The sequence below is a fragment of the Ascaphus truei genome, chromosome 19, assembly GCF_040206685.1.
Source record: "Ascaphus truei isolate aAscTru1 chromosome 19, aAscTru1.hap1, whole genome shotgun sequence".
In the NCBI taxonomy this organism is placed as follows: domain Eukaryota; kingdom Metazoa; phylum Chordata; class Amphibia; order Anura; family Ascaphidae; genus Ascaphus; species Ascaphus truei.
This window is the reverse complement of record NC_134501.1, coordinates 9,956,224-9,971,868: the sequence shown is the minus strand read 5'-3', so window position 1 is coordinate 9,971,868 and position 15,645 is coordinate 9,956,224. Positions and strand designations below refer to the sequence as shown.

At 39.8% G+C, this 15,645-nt stretch overlaps 1 long non-coding RNA gene across 1 annotated transcript in view; it reads left to right on the top strand.

Annotated features, from left to right (window-relative positions):
* The window catches only part of LOC142470218 (uncharacterized), a 126,199-nt gene extending 111,140 nt beyond the window's left edge, over nucleotides 1-15,059 (top strand). The window contains exons 2-3 of the long non-coding RNA XR_012789232.1: nucleotides 9,101-9,238; nucleotides 14,234-15,059. This is a non-coding gene — a long non-coding RNA (uncharacterized LOC142470218). The remainder of the gene's footprint in view (nucleotides 1-9,100; nucleotides 9,239-14,233) is intronic.
* The last annotated feature ends 586 nt before the right edge of the window (nucleotides 15,060-15,645 follow it).

Genomic DNA, 15,645 nt, shown 5'->3' with positions numbered 1-15,645 from the left:
TTTTATCATCTCTGCGCTCGGTGGGGCCGGGAAAGACGCGCGCTGGGTTATGCCTAGAGGGGGACGGAGGGGATATCATGGTATTAGGAGAGACCAGGCAGTGTGATAACTTTATTATTTTAATCATTTGATAATTTTATCACGCGACATTTATCGGAAAAGGGTAACTATTCCACTCGAGTAGAAATGTATTCCGTTTCGATGACTCATTTCATTGGAGTCATTTTTAAGTTCAGGCGTTTCACCTCAAGGAACAAAAATACGGGGAAATGATGCATCCCGACACGCCTCTCCGGGCTCACGGGACAAGTCAACGCAATAAGGGATAATCTCGTATGTACGGGACGTCTGGCAACCCTAATAACAGAAAATGTTACATTGTATATTTCAATCAGAATGGAAAAATAAAGTGGAAGCAATGTTCTTTGGACTATTTCATCAGGACAGTATATGTATGTCCTCCATATGTCAAGAGGGACATTAGGTATCCTCCCGATTGGTGTCTAAGGTAGTGTTCAAGATCATTTTCTGAAAACCATTGACGGTTTCCAGTGTCTGATGTGTTTTTCAAAATTGCATTTCCAGTATAGCAAGAAGAAAGCCACATTGCCATTTTACCTGGGTCAGGGGCGGCCCACTCCAGTCCTAAAGTATATCCCTGCTTCAGCACAGGTGGCACAATCATAATGACTGCACCACCTGTGCTGAAGCGGGGACCTCCTGAAAACCTGACCTGTTGGTGGCCTTTGAGGACTGGAGTTGGCCGCCCCGTGACCTAGAGAAACAAGCGCATTTTATTCCTAAAGAGACTGCAACGTTTCTTCGCCATTGCATGCAAGGGGGCTTGAAGACATATATTTGCAGCACCTCATTAGTTGTGATGCCTTTAAGCTGACCAACATAACAGTTCCTCATAGATTAAATTAAAACACTGCACAGGACATTCGTAAACCCATAGGTTTCTTCTACAAGTGCACTGACCAATACAGCCACTCAAACTAAACATCAGAGTTTCGCTGCGGGGTTAAAAAGGAAGGGGTATCCCAGGAAAAATGTTATATTTTTTTCCAGTGAATGTGTCAGCTAAATATAAGTTAGAAAGCTAACGTTTATCTTGTCATTTACATATGATTGGTCATATGTAAGAGGGGATATGATAACTATATATACAAATATAATCGGGGACAGTACAAGGAGCTTTCAAAAGAACTATTCATCCTAAGGGCAGTACAAAGGACTCGGGGCCATCCCTTTAGGTTGGAGGAAAGGAGATTTCACCAGCAACAAAGGTTCTTTACAGTAAGGGCAGTTACAGTGTGGAATTCATTACCCATGGAGACAGTGATGGCAGATACAATAGATTTGTTAAAAAAAAAGGTTGGACATCTTTTTAGAAAGGAAAAGTTTACAGGGATACACCAAATAAGTAAACATGGGAAGGATGTTGATCCAGGGAGAAATCTGATTGCCAATTATTTGGAGTCAGGAAGGAATTAATTTTTCCACTTAAGACATATCATTGGATGAAATGTCACTGGGGGATTTTGTTTCCCTTTCTCTGGATCAATATACTGTAAATACAAATATAGGATAAAGTATCTGTCGTCTAAATTTAGCATAGGTTGAACTTGATGGACGTGTGTCTTTTTTCAACCTCATCTACTATGTAACTATGTAACTATGTGACTATGTAACTATGTAATATGTATGTGATCAATGTAACACACATGGCCATACTTACTAAGTGGTGCTAACCATAGGACGCCTTACAGCCCATTTCATTGTTAATACGACCCATTCAAATGTGAAGTGCTAGATATGGTTCATAATCTTAACACAATAGCTACCAACCACAGTGGCCAAGCACTGCCATCTACAACACTTCTTCCCGCATCCACTGTCTCTGTAAGTCTCCCAACATACCACTTAGGCCTTGGCCATGTTTAGCGCTTGCTGGCGGAAGTGTGCTGACGCGCGCTCACGCTCAGCACTGAGCCCCTACAGCAGCAATTAGAGCGGCTTTAGTAGGGGCTCACCTGCGCTTCCGCGCACTTGCGGAAGCGCAGGTCTTAGGGGAATTTAAAATTCCCCCGCTTGCCGGTGCGACAGGCCGGTCACGTGAGCGGTTCGCCCAATGAGGGAGAACCAGCTCCGTGATGTCACTGGCCCGCCCCCGGCCAGTGACGCGCCCACCCCCGGCCCGCCCCCTGACGGCCCGCTGACAGCGCGTGCGGTAAGCAACCGCAAGGCCAGGGAAGGCACCCGCTTTCCCTGCGCCTCAGCGCGCCTCAGCACGCCAGCAGGGAGCATGACCGAGGCCTTAGATTGTAAGCTCTCCGGGGCAGGGATTTCCTTTCCTATTGTCTGATAGTTTGCTGTACTTATTGCACTATAATTTCCGGTACTGTAATGTTTCTTTGCTAAAGCGCTGATTGCACCCTGGGCGCAATATAAATAAAAGATATACATGCTGCATACATACATTTATTGTCAGTGACATTTCAGCACGGCACAGTATAAAACCGGATACAGAAAAATAAAGATTTGCACTGCAGTACATGTTTCTGAAACCTATTTTTCTAATGGTACTCTCCTCTTTCTCTGGCACTCTCCTCACCGAATATGGGCCCTCACGCACACAGCCCTGCATTTCTTAGAGATAGGAAGGGCATAGCTATCCGTAACACTGTTTCTAAAATCTGCTACTTCCCTGCTTATGTACATTACACACACACACACACACACACACAACAGCAGAGGAGCAGTTATCCACAGAGAGAAGGATTTACAATTGGGACCAAGGAATGCCTTCCTTCTACTGTCTTTAGCCAGAAGTCGGGAAGATGTCAGGACACATTAAATGACATGAACTGAATTTGTTAAGGGCTTTAAATACAGATGTTGCAACCTTAAACTTCAGTTTCTTGTATCCGCAGCCTGACAGCTTTCTGATCCTTACACCAGCTGCAAGCTTAAGATCAGCCGTAGGAGAAACCCTTGATAGAGTGTGTTACAGTAATTACCTTAACAATTATGTTTGCCACCCTTATAATTGAGAGTAATTGTAGGTTTACATTTCTTAAATGTATACAAATAGCAATTATCCTGCAATTGTTTAATGAAGGTGTAAGTAAATGTGCAAGATAAAACTTTTAGTGTTATTTCTCCCTGATGGATGTGTTCTGAGGTGAAAGAATAACAATATCTACAAAATTGTTTGTTAAAAGCAGCAATTGCACATACGCTATAACTGGTTAATAAGCTAATGCACCAAAATTAGCATAAAATATCATTTAAAAACAAGCTTTGTGCTCCTGTTGGGTCTGACACTGTTACTTCCTACATCACAAGGGTCTTTCAACTGATTGGTCTTAAGGATATATTTTAGGATGATTCATTTAAATATACTTTGTGTAGACATTAGCATATCTCCCATGGTACCTCAGGTATGTTAATTTTTCAGCACACGTATTTCTCCCTAATTTATTTGGAGGGAGTTTTGAGGGGACATATATACATCAGGAGATACCAATTAGTTTAGGAAGTTCCGTTCTCCTCCTCCGATGCGCCATGAGAGAGGGTTGGGGCTCCATACAATGCATCTGATCTCAGACGCGCTATTAGAGAGGGTTGGGGTCCCTTACAATGCATCTGATCTCAGACGCGCTATTAGAGAGGGTTGGGGTTCCTTGCAATGCATCTGATCTCAGACGCGCTATTAGAGAGGGTTGGGGTTCCTTACAATGCATCTGATTTCAGACATGCTATTAGAGAGGGTTGGGGTCCCTTACAATGCATCTGATCTCAGACGCGCTATTAGAGAGGGTTGGGGTTGTACAGAATTTCCCAATATAATAATAGGGCTCCTTAAGCAAAAAAAGGTTGGAAATCACTGGTCTATATGGTGTAAAATCACTTGTAGCCTTCTTTTCATATACTGAACTGCATTGCTAGCTTCTACAGTAAATAATCAAGTAGTGTAAACAAATGTTATGTTAAACAGCCCATGTCACTACAGTACGTGCTGGGAAATTACAATAACAAACATGTCAATTTTAACATCAAATCTGCGACGTGTTTTTGTCCATTTCTGTTGTTGTTTTAGTTAAATTGGTTAATTAAATTGGTTATAAAAATTACTCTGGCGAATGGTCCTATGCGGTCCAGCATGTAATCCCTTCTTGTTTTCACAAATCTGAGAGAAGGAAGTACCTTGATTAGTACAATAACAATTGGTGGACTACATTACAATGGCAGACTGCTAACCTGCATAGAATGTATGGCACACGCATTGCTATTACCGCTCATGTCATCAAAACGTGTCGGCTGTTGCAAGACTATTTTATGGGAAGGCCATCACTGGTAAAAATGTAACAATAAGTATTGCCTGCTTCCCTGTGTATTATATTTGTATTACCATCATGCTTATATGATAAAACACTGCTTAAAATAAGGCCCCCTCTGTACTATACGCTCAGTTACATGTCCGCAATTATACTGTTTGCCTTCACATGCTTATATTGCATCTCCCACATATCTAAAATACAGCTGGCAACTGGCCTCTTTATGTTAAAATTCATATTCCAGATGAGTAGATAATATCTCCTGAATAATAGAGAATCTGGTGGAGAATAATAATAATCTTGAGACATATTAAGCCTCTTTAATGAGACCCCCATTCTGTAGCTCTTTTGCAAAAATCACAACCTGTCTTATAGAAAGGTGAGTGATTTGGAAGAGAGAAGTGACAATATTTGGAGCGCCTGTATAGGACCTTACGTACGTGTATAGGGGGAAATATAGAGACCTAGCTGAGAGTGGGAATTTTACACAGGTTTAGAATATCTTTTACATAAATGATTGATATGGAGAGGTTTATATGGAACAGGTGGAAGATACATGAATAGTAATGATATTTGTACATTTCTTGATGTAATTTCTCTCCCTTTATATTGTTATTTAAACCTACAGGTCTGAGATGATATTAATTTTGTATTGCTAAAAAAAAAGGGGGGTGTCTATATATATCACACATATAACAAAAAAAAGGTTTACTTGAATTTGCTCCACATTTTTGAAGAGGAGATATTAATTTGTTGGACTACAAGGCATTATTACAATTTGTTAACAATCGCCTGAATTTCAGGAAATTACAGTCATGAGTTTGTCTTCTCAAAACACCGAGCTTGACTCAGAATTTGAGTATAATTGGTGGTCACAGGAGGAATCACTAAAGGGCGAGAAATGCAAAAATGTGCGTTATCAGCATTTAACGCCAGTGGTATATATTGTCCTATTCACCAAAGCAACTATAAGTGTCTCTTTATCGTGAGGATATATCAGCGTTATGTTCAATGTGGCAGTATATGCAAATGAGCCTACAAGTGAGGAATTACCAGCTAACTAATTATTCACATGCTATTCATTAAACTCCAATACCTGACGATATCGGGCTAACACCAAAACATGTTGCCAATTTGTATCACCTACTCCCTGCCAGCGTTAGGCCTATGTTGTCTTATGTATATGATGGGCACTAAATGCATATGGGATATAAAACTAGTCAGCCTCAAAGATCAAAAATACATAGTATAAACAATGAAGAACATAATGAAGACCCCCTGAGGGGTCAACCCATGAATAGCCGGCCACTTAAACCACTAAAGGTTTTATATTTACACATAGTTATGTTATCATTTCTGTATTTGTAGGGTATTTATGGGGTATATTAACTCCTTTGGTGCCTGGAAGCGTTACTTTGCAATACATTGGACATCAAAGGGGGTAAATCATTTTCTGTCACTATGGTTTTGTAAGAAATCCTATGACATAACCCTATGGTAGATCAGGGGGATATCTTTGCCCCCCCCCTGGCCCCATCACCATCACAATTGCATTGCTAGCGCTGATTAAGGCAGATTTCACTGCGTTACCGCCATCGGTATTTGTCATGGAGTTAACACAAATTTAATCTATACAAATGAGAATGAATATTTCAACCCATTTATGAATACATAATTCTTAGTAAATACGGCAGCAATTCTAAAAACGACCGCCACAATCCCATTTATTTTTACACCAAATGTTAACGCAGCATTATCAACCTTTAGTGAACCTGGTCTGAAATCCCCCATTAACTTGAATGCGGTGTGATCGACCGCTATGCCGTATATTGAATTACACCCATAATTTGTATTCGATAAACCCGGCACCCACCTCTCTGTGTTATAAAAAAAAAAAAAAAAAAAAAAAAAGAGACTATAAACATTGCTTTAAAAATATATATTTTGGTATTTGATCTGTACAAGAAAGGATTGCTCTTGATAGCCAATCTTAATATTATATTCTGTTAGTCCGAGAACAAAAAGAACCCACCTTTTGTTGGTCACTGTTGAAAACAAAAAATATACCACACACGATTGTGTACTAAAAAGATGCCATGAGAAAGCTATGCTTGTTTCCATATGTCAGGCAGTTACTGTGTGTTCTGTACAGATATCGTGTGACGTGCATTACATTTCAACAGAAAAAGCAGGCGCAGAATAAAGTCTGTCACACATGTTTTCACCCTTAGAGGGCAATGGTTTTCCACCAATATCATCTCATGGCATGTTTATTTGCATAGAATTCAAATGTGTTGGGCTTTCTTTTTTTTTTTTTTACAATGCAGCTGACCTAATAGTTCTTGCACTATAACACTGATCAGATGAAGAGATGTACGCTGTTAAATAATAGTGTACTAAATAGTTTCAGATGAAATGACCAAGAATGCTATTACCTGACTTAATATTCCTGAAATGGTAAATATCACACAATGAAAAACGTCAAGGAGCCCTGCATATACACTGGGAATAGTAATACAGAGAAGGTCTTTTGTTTTTACAGAGGTCGAAACACACAAGTAAATATGCAAAGCAATACGCCCCATCTGCAAAAGTTAGCCGAGAACACACTTCATTTTAATAACACTCTTATTATTTCCTCTCAAATCCTCGTCTTGCTTAGCGATTGCAAGTTCTTTTTCAACGATGCAGATACACATTTCAAGATGAGGTTGGACAAAACCACCGCGGAATATTTCCTGGCGCTGTAATGTGCGAGTTACACGTGAGCTCACCTTATTAGTTCTAACAGGCTGGTTAGCATTGGGTCACCTCTGCCGCTCTGTCTTCCCTCAGCAGGGTCACTCTTCTTCAGGCTAGATTTAGGAGGAGGGCTTACATATCCTCTCATCTGACTTGTGCCTCTTGCTGTTAATATAATTTGTTTGTCCCTCTGTCATATTTCTCAGTGTGTGTCTGACACAAATTCGCTACATTACCCTCTCCATTCCAATATTTCCCTGTATAGTTTCGTGTCCGCTAGTCACTCCTGCACCTGCCCTCTTTGTTCTTTTATAATATTTATATATTTTGATTTACTCTTTTTTTTTTACGTTGTTATTATTCACTTGCACAGATCCCTTCCCTCTTTGTTGTCACCCCAATTGTGTTTTATATACATTTAAATATATACTCAATACATAGTATATACATGTACACGTACTGTAAAATGTTATTTCTTATCTATATTTAGAGAATCATTTGAAACATATTTTAATATTTCTAACACACATATGTAAATTAGGGCAATATTTGCAGATGGACGTTCTGCTATTTGTTTTGTAATTAAAGTTATGTGCACATTATATCTACACTTCAAAGTAAACAAAATCATATTTAATTTCCATTTTCCCCCTGCTTAGAAATAAATGCGCCCTGTTAATAATGCTATAGTTCATTAGTTATATCCGTGGAAATAGTAAGGCGTTGCTCTGGCTAAAAATGGATTGTTCTAGTAATAGAATTCCTTGCTCTTCTTCAACAGCGGGGAGGCATAAATGAGCAAAATCCTGATTTTATTGAGAATGCACATAATTCGTTTCTCCCCACCCTCCCCCATGCCCCTGTCCAAAAATGAATGCAAAGGAATACTATTAGGCCGCCTGGTTATGTATTTTTGATGAGGCCGGGCAAGACACAGGCTGACCCTGCAAAGCTCATGTTATAAGCACATTGAAGAAGCTTTTCATTTAAGTTATGCTTTCCACTGTAAGTGACCTCTATTAAAAAAAAGGAAGCAGATACCCTCTCTCTCGAAGCCTTTGGGACCTTTCCCTTCAAATATTCTCTTCTTCTTTTATCATGTGCATTAAATGTAATGTTACTACCTTTATTGCTGAGCAGATTTTCCTTTATTCCTACTTTCTATGACGGGGTTTTTACAAATAAATAACATGATCAGGTTTTTCCTGCCACTTTGGGGTGGAGTATTGCAATTTTGTTCTCTGTGGTCAGATTATTAAAATTACCTGTTTTTTCCAAAGAGACAAGACATGAATACAAAACATTGCTTTCCACTTCCTACGAAACACAAGCGAGAGAGAGAGAGAGAGAGAGAGAGAGAGAGAGAGAGAGAGAGAGAGAGAGAGAGAGAGAGAGAGAGAGAGAGAGAGAGAGAGAGAGAGAGAGAGAGAGAGAGAGAGAGAGAGAGAGAGAGACAGACAGAGGCGGATAAGGGGAATAATGTATCCACAGATTTGAGCCAAGAGTTCTGTTTCAAATAAAAGCAAGAATTTTTATTTTGGCATTTGTGTAACCCTTGGTTAACAGCAGTTCACCCCCCCCTCCCCGTCACCCCCCTCACTCTGTCATTAGCATGAAACCCAGCATCTGTTTAACTCATGTCATGCCTTTTCTTATGTACTGTAACCAGTGTTATACCATTTCTAGGCTACAATGAAATCTTGAATGATGCGTATATTCTATTAACAAAAATCCGCGCGTTCTTTTTTTTTTTTTTTACTGCATAATAAAGTCAAATATGTTCTACATTTGCACGATGCGAATTCTCTACGTGTGTCAATGTGTCGTTGTATTTTTCGCTTTAATACTTCAGACAATATTTTAGCCTCTATTTGTAAAGCATTAGGCTGTGACCTAGCAAACCTCCCTTCCTCCCCCCGGAGCTCCAGACTTCATGATGCTTTGACTGCTCGCTTAACGTGGACTTGTCTTTTTTTTTTTTTGTATTTTTTTTTTTTTTTTTTTTATAAACCCAGTCACAACACAGAAAGAGCAGGAGGAGGAGGAGGAGAAAGAGAAGAGAAAACTAAAAACCCTGAAGGACGGGGTCTCCAAAAATCGAAAGAAACCGCAGGGAATTCCTTTTAGGATCGGCAGAAAGCAAGCCATCTGCGGTAAGGGTGTTGCGGTTTATATCTCCTCTCCGTTTTTATATTTCTCCCACTTACTTTGTTGCCCAATTGTGGCTCGCTCAGAGCACTGGATGGATGGGTGTGGATAACAGCGAACTTCTTCCTTCCTTAAAGTCAGATGAGGGTGGTGGCACTCATGTAAATATGCAAATAGGGGCGGCTGGGTTGCATTGTTCACACGTGTTATATGCTGTATGCATCTCCCCACCTCCTCATCTTACTGTCTGATCTTCAACAGATTGCTGTTGTTTCTTGTGATCACCAACACTGCGTGCTGAAAAGGGAGATGTGGAGGGGGTGGGGGTGAGAGGGTGGTGTGGGGGGGGGGGGTGTTTAGGGTAATATCACCGTGGCTGCAGGGCACGCTTTCTTAACATGATTGCTGCAACTTTCTGATATTAATGTGTGGCTTTTTTTTTTTTTTTTTTTCCCCCCGAGCTCATTTGCATGTCAAAGTAGTGAAGGTGTGAGACCAGAGATTAGTATTGCAGTGACATAATGATGCGATGATTAAAACGTGATGACTCTTGTGAGTGAGCGTAGGGAGTGGAGATGGGGAAGCTGTAGACTGCGCAGTTGATTGATGTCAGGGGCCCTCATCTAGCATCTCTATATTCATATGACGATGGCGGTGGTGATTGCGCTAGCCATTAGCGGCAAAGTGTAAATGTTAACATGGTCATTACTTTACATCACATCCACTTCTTTATTTTAAAAGTATTTTCTGAGGAGGTATTATTTATATTTACCCCGTTTGTAGGCATAAGAAGGCAGTTATTTTGTTTCACATTTTTGCCTATTCTTTACTCTGTTAACGCTGCTTAACTGGATAAAGCCTTTAAATAGAAAAGCCTAATAGAAAGCATTTGAACACATGAAAAGAAAGTAATTTTTGCTGTGTTTTGCACAGTCATTTCCAATAACTCAATATCTAGAACACTGAATTAGGTTGGTGTAGAATATCCTGTTTATTCAAATAAAGATTATTCTTAGAAGACAAATTTGAAGGTAGTCATTACAAAAGAATGGATATGATTAGCTACTAAACTCAGCCATGCCTATGAAACTTTCCTGTTCAGCTACACTGTGAAAGATTTGTTTATCAACTTGTTATTGTGAGGTCTTCTATGAATAAAGTTGATCATTTAGGACTGATTAAACCAGTCTGCATGATGTACAGTAAATGCTCATTTAACAATCATTGGTATGTGAAAGGTGTTATTTTACTGGGTGCTATTGCAAGACATTCCACCCCCAAAAAAGGCCTATCTTCTACAAATGACAAGCAGGGGATGATGGGATGAGAAAGGAGACGGCATAGTATGAAGCTATTTTACTCCGTATTAGCTGGATGGTATAATAGTTTGGTATACAGCGTTCAAGAATCCGTTTAAAGGGAGAGAAAGGCTTTCACATACGATAACATATTAGGTAGGTTGTCTAAATAAACCATCTGTTTAATTAAAGGAATCAATACCAAATAAATTCACTTCTTCACATTGTGGTGCCAGTTTTGGTTGAATTAAGTCTTAATCAGCAGTTGTTGTTACTAGTATCACATTACTACTTCTCGGATTTTGTATTGGCCATGCTCACTAACCAATATTATTACCCAAGTCGTTCTTGATCACCCTAAATGACATCGGCACACTTTAGCAATCCTGCCGTTTCTCAGACAGTTTTTGCACTGTACGAGTTATTTCCGCAGGTGCATGTCTTGTAAACCAGAAGGTGCCATCTGTAAGCATTGAATTGTAGCAGCTTTCACCTGGTTTCCCCTTACCTGAAGTGCTCTCTGCTGCACCAATAAATAGGAAAGGCAGCCAGGAGGATTGGTGCTATTGATCTGCCCAAGGGGATCATTAGGCATCACTATCAATCTACAAATCAGTGGGCCTGTGTTACATTGCCAATTTGTTGCTATCACATAGCTGAGCCCCGAGCTGTTTGATGAGCAGATTGGGTCTTTAGCTCAGAACTGCACACAATGCAGGCTAAATGTTGCTCGCTTGTTTAGGGGGATTTTGCTGTTTTTACTGAAACCTTTTTCTGTTTTTTTTTCTCTCTCTCCTGTTAATCAAAGGAGAACCATTGTCTTCTCCTGGGTGACAATTTGAATAATGTGTTAGTGGTTAGTAAACTGTTATCGTTATTATTCTCGAAAGCATTGGAGAAACAGATGGCTATCCACCTGTTTGTGAATATTACGTGTTTTCCGTTTTCTACCTCTGTGCATGTTACACGCATGTAAGATCGCATTCTGTGCCCCATTCTTGGCCGCTGTGTCTCTGGTAACAACATTACAAATATCCATATATACCGTAACATTGCTGCTCTGTCAGTAACTCGCACTATAGCATACAAAACTCTTGCAGCATTTATGCTGATCTGGGATATTCAGGTAAACAATTGTTACAGTATGTCAAGTCACGGAGAATAATTATCTCTGTCACTTCTCTTAATTGTGACGGCTGAATTAAAATGATATTGTATAAATGTTCTGAAACCACACAACCCCGGACTCTTCATCACCATTTGGGTATTTATGTTGCAAAAAAAAAAAAATAATGCACATTTTGAATACTATTTTTATAAAAAATATTTGTTTCATTTAATTGTGTTGGCTCTTCAGAGTATTAGCAGAGAATGCTCAGTTTTAAATCTCAATGTGAAACTCATAGGTTCAGCATTTCATTTGAAGAAGTATTGTTAAGTTGAATGAATACAGATCACACACATAATAATATTAGCTGTGTTTGCTGCAAATTAGTGTTACGCTTCCAGGTATGGGGACATTCTGGTGACTGACATAAAAACAGAGATGTTAAATTAATTAAAAAAAAGATAAATCAGAACGCCTGCGCTCTTGGTGCAATCTGACCTCGTGAACTATTTCATCAAAAGCATAAGAGTGAAAAAAAAAACAGAAGAAAAAAAGGATGCGATAATACCAATTAAAAATGATGAAACCCAATCTGTATAACTTTATCAAGCACTGTCCCTATTCATTTGATAGAAGTAAGACTGACGAATTCTGGCATTTTGATTAAATCTTAGAATCTCCAATCATTTTGAGCTGATTTCTCAGCATTTTCCATACTTTCATTTTGTTCTATTTACCTAGCCTTGCATATATGTTTTTTTTGACCGTGATTCAAAGCCCGCTTTGAATTAAATATATATTTTTTGCGCTGAAATAATATTGATAAAGAAATGTTTATTTACGGTTCTAAATTGTTGTCGAAACAGTACCATGGTCTTCTCCCAGAGGACATTTGAATAATGTGCTGTTGGTGGTTAGCAAACTGCTATCTTTCTTATTCGCGAAAGCGCTGGGGGAACTGATTGCGGAACCTCTCTGTCCTTATCAGATACTGTTGGGAAGAAGCTGTGCTTTTTACTGATTCTCACGTATGAAATACTTGCTTCAAAAAGAGAACGTCTGCTTGTTCTCATTATAAGAAGATGTGTATTGTTACAGCACAATTGAGGCCTTCCTTGGTGTTTTTCACTTTGTAACGAAAATCCTGAATGGGGAACCTCGTGGTTTGAAACTTAAGCAACTTTTATTCTCTCCTTTTTTTTTTTTTTTGTTATTAAGAACTGTGGCTTCATACAATTGTAATTGCTAAGGCAGGAAGCCCCGCTCCCGTTCTCTGTGCCGGCGTGGAAATGTCATTAGACATATGGCTGATTGTACATTATTGAGAGACACATTGCAAAGTAAATATTATATCAAACATATTCACACTATATATTTCTTACATTTCTTGTTTTAGCTCTTTGCAGGCTGTGATAAAAAAACTATTTTTTTTTGTAATGATATATAACACAAATTTATTGCACAGATGTGCTTTGATCGGAATAGCAGTATTTGCTTTATTTGCTGTATATTTTCTTCTCTTTGCTGTTTTTCGTTACTATTGAAAAGGTGAAAAACAGAATTTATTTCATATTCTTTATAAGATAATGACACCTGCCTTTGTGAGATACAAGGCATTTATTTACCAAGGAAATAACAGCTACACCAGATTGATCAAAGTCACAAACGTTGCATTGAATTCCACTTCTCAGATAAATTAAGTGCTAGTATTTGCTCCCGTTTTGACCAATTTTAGCAGCCAGAACCGTTGAATAATTAGATATTTTTAGCGTGGTATACTTTTGCACATATTATACATAAAAGAGGCATTTTTGGAGGAGGCTACTTTATAGAATGTAGCACCAGGTTACAGTATTTGTTACCTTCTTGTCTTTGTTAATGTCCTGGATTAGTTACATGTGCCCAGTACTGTTTTATACAATGTGTAAACGTTCTCTTTGTCAGCGGATTCAGTCATATAAAGTGGGCATCAGTCATACGGACGCTGCTATTTGAAGGATTTCCTCATTGTTTGTTATCTCACCTTTTTGTTTTCAATAAAATCACAAAGGAGAGAGGGAGTAGGGGGTATGATACCTTTTATTGGACCAACAAGTAGTAGATATGTTACAAGTTTTCCAACCTCTCTGGGTCGGGGTAGGACCCGATGAAGGACCCTGAGAGGTTGGAAAGCTTGTAACATATCCACCACTTGTTGGTCCAATAAAAGGTATCGTACCCCCCTACTCCCTCTTCCTGCTTTATTACTACATAGAAGAAAGGACCAACACGGCTCCCCATCCTTCTTTGTTTTCAATAAAAGAAGGTGCTTTAGGTTAAATAAATAGCTTCACCTACTCAGCCATGTAACTTTATTGAAGATTTGTTGGATGCATTTTGTTTCATGTTGTTTTACTGTAATGTAGAAGTATTTGCCCTAAATACAAAGTCCATAAAGGGGGCTATTTATCAAAGTGGGACACCATGTGGCAGCCGTTACAGCGAAGGACACGTGTGAGGAGAGAGGGTGTGTTTGTAGTGGTCGTACGTGGCCCCCCTCAGATTTTATACAAGCGAAAATGATCACTTCCCAATCGTCAGTTTCTTTGTTCCAGATGGAAAACCTATCACTGGAATGAAGGCTTTGACCGGTCCCCATCACATTCCTTCCTGGCCTGATGCTTTTTGCCCTGTACCTTTGCAAGGAAGGAATAGATAAATTGGAAGGGGGACATGCGAGATTCCCTTTCTCAGACGAGTTCTGCATGCAGATTCACCATGACTTGCTAATTCAGGGGCCTGGAACCAAACCCCCAACTGAGGACAACCCCCGACATAGAACCACACCCCCTTCTGAGAACCACATCCCCGAAACAGAACCACTCCCCTGACACAGAATCACCCCTGACACAGAGCCACATTCCCGACATAGAGCTACACCTCCGACACAGAACCACACCCCTGACTGAGAACCAAACCCCGACACAGAACCACTCCCCTGACACAGAACCACTCCCCTGACACAGAACCACTCCCCTGACACAGAACCACACCCCGACATAGAGCTACACCTCCGACACAGAACCACACCCCTGACTGAGAACCAAACCCCGACACAGAACCACTCCCCTGACACAGAACCACTCCCCTGACACAGGACCACACCCCGACATAAAGCCACCCCCCCGACACAGAACCACACCCCTGACTGATAACAAAACCCTGACTGAGAACCACACACCCAACAGAACCAAACCCCCCCAACTGAGAACCAAACCCCTTTCTGAAGAAGCACAAAAATGTACCCCATATTTACTATGTTGCATGGATCTGTTGCATTGTGGGAGGACCTCTGAACCTGCAGAAAACACACACCCGTTTCTTTTGTTATTTACATAAAATTATAATAAAACATTCAGATAATTGCTTTGGAAAAACTCAATAAAACATTCCAGCAATTTGCTTGTTTTTTTGCTATTTGCGAAAATCTTTCCCATTTGTACAAGACCCCCAAAGAGAGCTGAAAAGGCAAAAAAAAACCCCTGAAAAATAAGAATGAAATAAGGTGTTATGCTGTGACTGTGCGATCCTAAATCCCAAACGCCGGTCCCGTTTGCAGGAAGTACAAGTGCTGGACACACCGAGAAAAGAAGCAATCTAAATGACAGAGTTTATTCTTAATATGCAAGTGGCATAAAAACATGCGAGTTCTGATCACACAGCTCCAAAAAAAATGTGTAACGAAAGCTGTTAGTGTGAGTGTGGCTCATGTATGGGAACAGCTGGGACAGTTTAGAGATGTTTAAAGAGGCAGTCCGTGTGGTGCAAAAAAAAATACATTGTAATATGTGCAGCCTGTGATTACCTTTATTAAAAACTAATTACCTAAGCTGCCGATCCATTAGTTCTCCTGTGATCGATCAACAAAGATCCTGCTTCTCAGGGTTCATTAAATGGCCGCCTTTCAGTTTCTCATCAATCCTACTGTCAGTGTAACTCAGCAGCTACAATGTATGCTTATATTATT